Source organism: Nyctereutes procyonoides, unplaced genomic scaffold (assembly GCF_905146905.1).
Source record: "Nyctereutes procyonoides isolate TBG_1078 unplaced genomic scaffold, NYPRO_anot_genome, whole genome shotgun sequence".
Taxonomy (NCBI): Eukaryota; Metazoa; Chordata; class Mammalia; order Carnivora; family Canidae; genus Nyctereutes; species Nyctereutes procyonoides.
The window spans coordinates 63,375,113-63,385,715 of record NW_026575140.1 but is presented as its reverse complement, the minus strand read 5'-3'; positions in this window follow the sequence as shown (position 1 = coordinate 63,385,715).

Sequence of the window (10,603 nt, the reverse complement as noted above, 5' to 3'; positions counted from 1 at the left end):
TTGCGAGGTGGGTGTCACAGGGGCCTCTGTAGTTGTGAGAATGGGTCCTGCATGTGCTTCAAGGTGGACATCCCCGTCTGAGAGAACAGAATGCCAGCTAGACTTTAGAAAGCAGACTAGAAGTCTGTGAGTCACAGAGGACAGCAGCAGAAGCCAGCTAGATGGACAGGGCTGAGCACGTGGCCACTCCTGCCACCTTGGGCACGAGGCACACGAGCACCAGCCACCTTCTGAGGAGCAAGTCTCCCACCCACCCTCAGCTCATGAGCCCAGATGCCTGGGGGAAGCTAGTGAAGGGCTCCAAAGCCCGAGAGACTAAATGGTGCTGTGAAAAGATTGTTTATGTGTTTACATTGCACAGATCTCTCAGTCCCAATTCCTGTATTTTTCCTCTTTGTGCACAGGCCCATTTTCCATCATGTCTCTGGCTTTCCTGTGTGCTGATCTGTGGCTTACTAATGACCTTGACCTTGTGGCTCCCAGATCTGGGTGGAAACAGTTCCTCCTCAGAAACCCCAACACTTGAAAACCCAACTCTGTCCCTATCCCACAGGACTGTGTAAAGCCAGCTGCCTTCTCTGAATTTCCAAGGCTCTCTGCACTTTCTTGTTAATCATTGGTTCAGACACTGTCTTATTGCCAATTCTCCATTTGCCTCCAGCTTCTGCATTTTGCTTTGCCCTCAAACCTGGATTCATTCCCTTCTTCTCTTTAACCCCTAGACAGAAGATTTAACAAAGCTGATTAGAAACATAAAGGTAGGAGCGCCTGGGTGGCTCAGTCAGTTAAACATCTGACTCTTGATTTTAGCTCAGGTCATGAACTCAGGGTCCTAGGATAGAGACCCACCTTGGGGCAGGCTCAGAGCAGGCATTGAGTGCTTAAGATTCTCTCTCTCCTTCTCCCTCTGCCTCTGCCCCTCCACCACACTGCACCCCAACTTGCTTGCTTGCTCTCTCAAAAAGAAAAGAAGGGAGGGAGGGAGGGAGGGAGGGAGGAGGAGGAAGGAAGGAAGGAAGGAAGGAAGGAAGGAAGGAAGGAAGGAAGGAAGAAGGAAACAAGCAAACACATAAAGGTATCACTAGGGAATTAGCCTGCTACCAGGTATTGGGTTTGCTGCCCTCAAATAGGAGGTCTCCTCTCTTGGTAACACGTTAATACTCAAAGGGCCCCCTTGATGGAAGCTTTGCCCTTTCATCAAGAAACAGTATGGTTAACAACCCCAGTCTGATGCGCTCCTGCCATTTGCAGTTCTTTCCTCAAATTCTAAACCTGTCAGAATCTGCCCTCCCCACCCCCCTATAAGAGAAAAAAAGAGAGAGAGAAAGTCCCCTTAGTGACAAAATTCAATTTCCATACTTAGAGAAAATAAATTGCAGAGAACATTTAAACTAGCAGTTCTTCCCCTTTCCAATCACCGGGAATTACTGCTCTGCTACAGGCTCACATGCACGTACAACATGAAATACACTACATACTCTGTCAAAAACTACTTATAGTAGTTTAGCCAATATACAGATTTTTATTGACTTATATGTATATTTTATAGAAAAAGTAATAATCCTAAAAAGTAATACTACTTTCACTATGACTGTAGTCAAAATAATGTTTATAAAGTGTTTTGAAGTTTTTGAAACTACAAAATAACTGGATTTTTAGGCAATGTGGCACCAAGCCAATCTGCTTAATGAGGCTCAGTTAATTAAAACTGCAGGCCGTGTTTTTACATACTTGTATAAAACCCATGTTTCCAGGAAAAAAATTTGTTTGCACTTGTTAAATTTTGCAATTTTAAAGACTTCCACAAAGCTTAATAACACTAGACCCAAGAAAGCGAACTCAATAATATTCATGAAAAAAACTTAAGAAATCTGTGGGGCCCATCTTTTTTTTTAAGATTTTATTTATTTATTCATGAGAGACACACAGAGAGAGAGGAGAGAGAGAGAGAGAGAGAGAGAGGCAGAGACACAGGCAGAGGGAGAAGCAGGCTCCATGCCAGGAGCCTGACGTGGGACTCGATCCCAGGTCCCCAGGATCAGGCACTGGGCTGAAGGCGGCGCTAAACCACTGAGCCACCCAGGCTATGTGGGGCCCATCTTAAAATAGGATGTAGGTATTAATATGAAACAGATCATTCTAGTATTTTTAGTGTCAGATTCCACTGCACTGCACCTGATAAATTTTGCATTTCCTCCAAGTCCAAGGCTTCTGTAGCCTGATTTTGCTCTCATGTTAGTGAATCTTCCAGGCTAAGTTAATTACCCTTCCCTAACCCTGACCAAAATGAATGCTGTAAAATGAGCTAAAATTTTTAATCAAGAAAAGGCTTCCCCTATGGGCTTTTCAGATTTAAAAATCCAATTAGCCTTAATGTTTTCCTTTTAGAGATTAACCACCGTTTTATGTTATGAAACATTAATTGGAATTCAAACCATTTATAGCTCTTTTTAAAAGAACCTTTTTAACAAATCAGTAAATGTTTTTGTTTCTTTTACAAATAGTATTCACCTTGTATCTACTCCTTAAGGAATAAAATGTTACCATAGTACTCTTCCATTTATTCTATTTAAATGCAGTTCCTGTTTCTCTTACAATCACAAACTAATAGGAACTCTGGTTTCTAGGAATTTTTATGAAGAAAATTATTCAGTAGTTTAAGGCATCTAAATCTCTTCCATGGATAAGTGACATATTGACGCTCTAACCGATCATTTTAATAATGGGAGACCTACCAGGAACATATAGTGCCGTTAGTGTTCTTCAAACTTACTTCAAAACACCAATCATCCAGGGTGTCTCTGTAAAGATACAGGATCCAAGACCTCCCTTGTGGATATCATGATTTAGTAAGTTCTAGATTCGGGTCTTGGGAACTTATATTTTCAATAAGCACTGTAAATATTTCTTATCAGTAAGCAAGTCAGGAAACCTACCGGGGTCGATGTGGAGAGGTCAGCTCTAGATTGGACCATGGACAGTGCTTTAAAAGTTGCATAAGCTAGAGAGGAGACAAACCAGGAGAGACTCCTAACTCTGGGAAACAAACAAAGGATTGCAGAAGGGGAGGTGGGCAGAGGGATGGGGTAACTGGGTGACGGGCAGTAAGGAGGGCGCTTGATGGGATCAGCACTGGGTGTTATACTGTATGTTAGCAAATTGTATTTTCTTTAAAATTGGTTTGGTTTTTTTTTTTTTTTTTTTTGGAAAACTGAACTTAAATAAAAAATGAACAAAAAACAAAACAAGACAAAACAAAAAAGCTTGACGATGTTACTTAAACACCCTGTGCCTCTGCTTTTTCATCAGCAAGGCCAGGAACTAGTTGCACCTCCCACACAATGTTGTGAGAATCACACAAAACAATGCGAGTGACACTTGTTGCCACAGGGAAATGTTCCATAAATGTCAGCATCGCCTCCTGCCCTATTCTCTTGCTTGATTTCACCAAGACCATCTTCCCCTAACTCTTCAACATGCCACCAGTCTTCAATTCTACAATTAGAGATAAAATTTTAAATCTTAGAAGTACCACTTGGACCTCAGTAGAGGAAATGGATGGGACAAAGCGAGACACTGCCAACACTCAGGGTAGCTTTGATGTGGCCCTAAACAGTAGCTTTTAGATTCAACCACGAGGTTCTCATTTATTTATTCATTCCACACACTTCTTTTTTTTTTTTTCATTCATTCCACACACTTCTTGTCATTTGCAGTCCACAAGGAAGCTGAGATCTATTGAATATTTTATTCACACAAAATGCAATGCAGAAAAAACGTATACATCTTTGAATGGACAAAATTCAAAATTTTCCCAGTCATCTCCTACCCTGGGCTATGTAATCAGCCGTGTGTGTGTCCCAGATCATCTGAGTCCACATCTAGTGTTTATTTACCTGGTCAGGTGAGAGACATTATCATCTCCCATCTGTCCCCCAGCTACACATCTTTACCAAAACAGCACAGACTTACAAAGTGATGCAGAGGTCATCTGAAGGACATTTGGAAATACAGCATGAGGATGGTCAGGAAAAATCCTTCCCAGGTATAATGATCCCTTTCATTATAATTCACAGGCCCACTTTGATCCAGCAGAGTAATTAATGCAGTATCGGGGCCGTGAAGCCAGGCAGGGGCAAGGAGTGTCAATTCCGCATAACCAAGGAACCCAGAGAAATGTCCAGGACATGGAGTCGGCACCTCAGGGCAAAGGGGAGTGGAGGCAGAGAACCCAGTGCTTCCAGAGAGGAGTAGGGCCAACAGCTATGGCCCAGCCTTCCCAGTCCCCGTCTGCGCAGCCAGAGCCTCCGGGGAGAGGGCCACATGAAATTCGGGCCAGGACCTATGACAGCCTGTGTCTATGAGGGTAAAGAAAACAGAAAGGAGCACCTGGGTGGCTCAGTGGTTGAGTGTCTGCCTTTGGCTCAGGTCGTGATCCCGGGGTCCTGGGATCAAGTCCTGCATCGGGCTCCCCATAGGGAGCCTGCTTCTCCCCCTGCCTGTGTCTGCCTCTCTCTGTGTGTCTCTTGTGAATAAATAAAATCTTAATAAAACTGCTACAAATGTGAGATTCTGTGCCTCAGTTACACACCCATGACAAGTTCTCCAGAGTCATGGTGGCCAGGAGCTACCAGCCAGACGGCGCCCCCCAGCAGGACGGCTGGCTTCCTCCCAAGCCGCCAGGCTCCCCTCTGACAGCAGCGCAGCCTAGGGACCTCCAGACCAAGCCTCCGACGTCCCAGACACCACTTCTGCATCTATTGCCAATGCAGGGCACAGAACAACAGATATTCCGGGGGAGAAACAGACTGAAGCAAACTGCAGAGAAACACTAAGAGAGGGGACAGACACAGAGAGATGTGATCTGTGAGTTGCCTTTTTTTAACAATCCACCACCACATCCAATTCAACTGTGCCTTTTCTTTAGGAAGTAAGTCCTCCCGCATCAGTATGTGGCCTCCTTCCAGCCTCATCTCCGCACCTGCTGGCTGCCGTCTGTGTGCTGTGTTTGGCAGCCACGTTCCCTCATACCTCTGTCTCTGAATTCTCTTCCCTCATGACTGTGGGGTAAAGTTACATTGTGAGGTAAAGATTGCTTATATCCCACTGTCAGACTTTAGGACGGCTCCCCTGCTGCCGCGCCCTAACCCTTGGCCCCTCTCTTGCTTTGTCAGGTTTTGAAAAATAAAACCTGATCAAAAGTGGTCTCATGAGAACATCCATAAATCCCACCAGCCACCACATCTGCCCATCTTCCAGCATCTTCATGTGGATAATCCATCTTCTCCCTTTGTCCACCAGAGACCCGTTTCCAGACCCCAGAGGAGACCTGAGACAAGAGATCGTACCCATCTCTATGTATACTGTGCTATTTCCTATGCTTTCACAACTGGGATGAAGCTTGATTTATAAACTAGGCACAGTAAGACATTAACAAAAACAACTAATGATAAAATAGAAGAATTATAACAATATACTGTGATGAAAATTATGGCAATATGGTCTCTCTCTCAAAATATCTCATCATACCGGACTTACCGTTCTTCTTGTGATCACATGAGATGATAAAATGTATGCCCGGTGAGGGGAGTGAGGCAGACACTGAGGCAGCATCAGGCTACTGCAGGACCATCTTCTGACAGTTTGTCCGGAGGAGAGTCATCTGCTTCTGGACCATAGGCAACCACGGCCTCTATGGAAAGCCAACCACAGATGAGGGGGCCTACTGTAGCTGCCGTGTTCTTGGTCCTCTCTCTTCTTCTGAGATCATACTCCCTCTCACCTCAGCAATCCCTCCTCCCATCTACTCAGCCCTATGGATCATTTCTACCAGCACACAAATGTGTGGACACCATATGCCTTCCAGCAACTGCCCCATTTCTCTGCATGCATCCATTTCTTACCTTTCTTCTCTCATGCTTTTCTAATTACTTCATCAAAACTGCTTCTGTCGAGACCACCCGTGGCCTCCGGATACTTCTCTTACCTGACCTACCTGACCTCTATTTTCTTGGTGAGGCTTCCAGAAGCTTTCCTTCTTCTGGCTTTCCTCCAGCCTCACTTCAGCTCAGTCTGCTATGCTTACTTCCTCTCTTCTCTGATCTTCTGAGGTGAGAGGGCTCCGGGGACCAGCTCTCATGACTTCTTATCTACTCCCTCCACACAAACTCCCTGGCTGAGCGCAACCAATGTCAATGCCATCCATTTGCTGATGGCTTCCAAATATATACTTCTAATCCACACCTCTTTTGAATTTCCTATATCAAAATTCCTGCATATACTCTCCTGTTTGATGTCTAATAGACATAAAGAACTTGAGGTTTCCAAAGCTAAACTCCTACTCTACTTTCTTACAACCCAGACACTTAGTCATAGCATCTCTGCCCTCCCATTTCCTCAGGCCAAAGGCTTTGCAGACATCTTCAACTTTCCTTGCTCACACCTTATGTCACATCCATCAGGAATTTCTATAAGCTCTTCCTTCAGAAAATGACCAGAATCACCATCCCTTCTTCCTCCACCTGGGCCACCATCATCTCTTATGTGGATTATTCTAATAGCCTCCTGACTAGTCTCTCTGCTTCCTATCTTACAGCCCTACAGTCTGTTCTCAATGCAACAGCCAGAGTGATACTATTTAGATCTATGTGGATCATATCATTTCACATTTCTGCTTAAAACCTTCCAATGGCTCCAAATTTCTCTAAGAAAACCAAAATACATGCAGTGGATCCATTGCTTCTTACCTCTCTAACTCCTCTCTTACTATATTCTCCCTCCACTCACTCAGCACTGGAGGCTCCTCCTCAGGGCTTATATTCAGGCAGTTTCTTTTGCTGGAAGGCTCTTCCCCCAGATTCCCCCCCCCCCCGCCTTCAAAGCTCAATGCAATTGTCACCTTCTGAATGATGCTTACCTTACCCGAGAACTCTAAACCTGCAACCATCCCCTTTCCCCTAGAGCCTCCAACAACCTCTTCCATTGTCCCATGGCACTGCTCACCTTGTAATACACTGTATACTTCTATGTTCTGTCTTCTTCTGCCTAGGTTACATTAAGGCATGGTCTTATCTCAAGATCTTAGCTCAAGTACCTACTACTGGGTACATGACAGGTGCCTAATAAATATTTGTCAAGGGATGCCTGGCTGGCTCAGTCTGTGGAGCATGCAACTCTTGATCTCAGGATTCTGAGTTCAATCCCCAAGTTGGGTGTAGAGCTTACTTAAATTGTCAAGGGGCACCTGGGTGGTTCAGTCCATTAAGTGTCTGCCTTTGTCTCAGGTCATGGTCCCAGTGTCCTGGGATCTAGTCCTGCATCAGGCTCCCTCCTGGATGGGTAGCCTGCTCCTTCCTCTCCACCACTTGTGCTCTCGCCCTCTCTCTCAAATAAATAAAATATTTTTAAAAATTGTCAAATAACTAAATGAGGTATTTGAACCTTGCATATTTTATCTGTATCAATACAAGAACAAATGCCAAAACAAATGTAAATACATTATAGGGCAGTCTGATAACCAACATTAACTACTCCAGGTGATGAAATCATAAATGACAACAATGAAGTTAAATCATATCTTTTCTACAACCAGTTCAGGTCAAATTGTCAAGACAGGTTAATTATCTCTTTCTCCTCTGGTAGCCTTCCCTCTGTAGATTTCTTATTTAATATCCCATTTCTAAAGAAAACTGCTACATAGATGCCTGTTAATGCATGAGTCCATAAGGGGTTAGAGTCCGTACTTCATCACAAAAATGCCTTTAACAAAAATCTATTTTTCAAAACTCATATTTTTTAAACCAGTGTTTAGCTTATTCTCCTCATTGTCTTGCATTTGTGAATATATGAGAGGTTTAAAAATCAGTTTTACAAGGTGAAATTATTTTTATTTGAACAAGTCATAATTGTTAATTCCTTTCACTGGGAATTTGGTTATGGAGTGAGACTCTGTCACAAAGCAATTTAGCATCTTAGTGACTGTCTTTCTATCTCTTAAAAAAAAATGGGAATAATATCTGTGTCCTCACTATAGGATCACTGTGAGGATTCAGTATGTTAATATAGTGCCAGGCCCATCACAGTACCATGGAGCATTAGTTTTTATTATTGAAACTCTAATTTTGACATTTTTTTAAAGTTTCATTTCTTTATTTGAGAGTGAGTTGAGGGAGGGCCAGGAGGAGAGGGAGAGAGAGACTTCCAAGCAGACTCACACTGAGGGCAGAGCCTAATGCAGGGCTCCATCTCATGACCTTGCGATCATGACCTGAGCCAAAAGCAAGAGTCAGACAATCGATTGAACCATTCAGGTCCCCTAGCTTTGAAATATCAGTTGTATATTTATTTTCAAATATAATTCTATGGGCTTTTAAACCAAGGGTGCAGATTTAAAGATAAGAAGAAGAATATGAAGTCACAGAATTTTTAAATAGCTTTGCTCAGTGATCTAATAAATTATGTACTTAATATTAAATAAATCACTGTATTTGTATTATACCTAATGCTTATTTCATTCTAAAGTTTCTGAGAGCAAGAATTGCTGTAATTAAAATTATAGTGGTTCCTAATTACCAACTAGAGCACAGCCTGTCTTGTGGATGTTCACATTAGTGATCACATTTCAGCATTCTCAAAAAGGGTATTCAGTGTTTTGTTCTGGTATCTTGTGGCAAAGTGAACTGCACTCCTGACCATCATGTTTTTTTAGCAGTAGAGGCTGTATATATATATAAATGGCATTTGCAAGGGTAAATCTATTTAAAGCCAAGGACTCATTTAGCCTTTCCTCTGAACATTTTATCCCTTGACTAAATGCATTCATCAAAAACAGCATAGATTTGTAGCTCTGCTACTTCATAGCCTAATGGAATTTTGTTTGATTACTGTATTGATTTAGTTTTTTAAAGATGCAAATATGTGTGGCCTACTTGCTGAAATGTTTTTTCTTAAAGGGAATAAAATCCAAGGCACTGTTTTCTTTCTTCCCTTTTTTGTCCTCATTCCCTTTTCACCATGTTAGGAAGATACATCAAAGAGCCACCTTGAGCTAGGGCTGGGTCCGCATAGCCCCGTGCTTCCATTGAGGCAAGCTTGGTCCCAGATGTGACCTGTGACCCAACACAGGAGGTGACTTCACAGTTACGGATTAGTGGGTGCTGAAGGAGGAAGCCATCTACAACCACTTGGAATCTTTAGCTGTAGGGTCACTGGGCTTGGGAGAGAAGTTGTACCCACTGGGAAGTCACCAGGGGTCCTGTTGATGAGCAGCTACACCGCCTGGGGCCCATCAAATAAGAGATGGGAGGACCAACGGTCTGCAGGAAGTGTGGTGTGTGCTGGCTAGGTGGTGTGGGAGGTGGAGGGAAGCAGCAATAGCTGTCCTGGCCTCTTCTAGCCCCTGGCCTACTGGGGGCAGGTGTGCAATAACAGGCAGCGCTGCCAAGTCAAATGGGCAACAGTGCTCACTGAAGAGACAAGGAGGGTGTTAATGACAAAAGCAGCAATGTGGCCAGCCTGGCTTCTGAGACAATGCAGTGAGAAATGTTGGTAAAAGCCGTGAAACAGCACGATGGCAGGTGTCTAGGCGCACTTCCCATGAACCCCCTCCACCCCCACCACCCCCATCAGAAGGGAGGATGTGCACCAGCTGGGGCCAAGATGTTTGCACACCTCCCTTTCACCTCCCACCCTGCCCCCCATCAGGAGGGAGGAGGTGTGTGAGCTGCAGCCGAGATGCTTGCACCCCCTGCCCAAAGACATAAGGCTGGTAAGAAGGTTAGCTCATGACGGAACCTCCAACTCTTTCCTTGAAACCACACTGCCTCTCTCAGAAAAGTTATTAACCAGATTATTAAACTGACTGGAACACTCAATGCCGGGAAACAATAGTTGGAAGTAAGGAGCAGAGTCCTGAAATTTTATTTTGTCAGTGTTTTCTATCTTATTGGTGGAACAAATTTAGCCGTGGTTCAACATTATAAGGTTATCGCCCGTGAGAACTATTATGGAAAAGCAAGCCCTTCCTTCATTAACTAGAATGCCTCGAAGCTTGAGAATGATTGAACTACATTATTGATCAATTCTGCAGATTAAGAGCCTCCCAGCTGACCATAAATTAAAAATATGCTTGCTATTTTAGAGATAGAAACAAACAGCCAATACAAGTTTACTGCTTTTTAAAAAATTTCTCCTTTGCTTTTCTATTATTTAGAGAAGCACAATTGATTTTTATTTCCTCTTTCAAATTACCTTAGTCAAGAAACAATGAGCCATAGGATCCCTTTAAGGGTTTTTTATTTGTTCACATGATTGGAAAATCATTTTGCTGATTTTAAAAAAATATGTAGGGATGCTTTCCAATCACACGGGGCTGAAGTATGAAATATATTTGGAAGGGAAAAAATGCTAGTAATTGCTTAAGAGATTGTTATTAAAGTAACATATAGGGTGATTTCTGTGTTTCATAAAAGATATCCCACCTAAATTGAAAGCTACCACAAAGGCTGCAGAGGACACCTCAAAGATCTCTGCTGACAATTGGAAAGACCTCCTTGAGGTGATGGAAGCAGACAGGCTGGGCACACGCAAATGGGCATTACAGCCA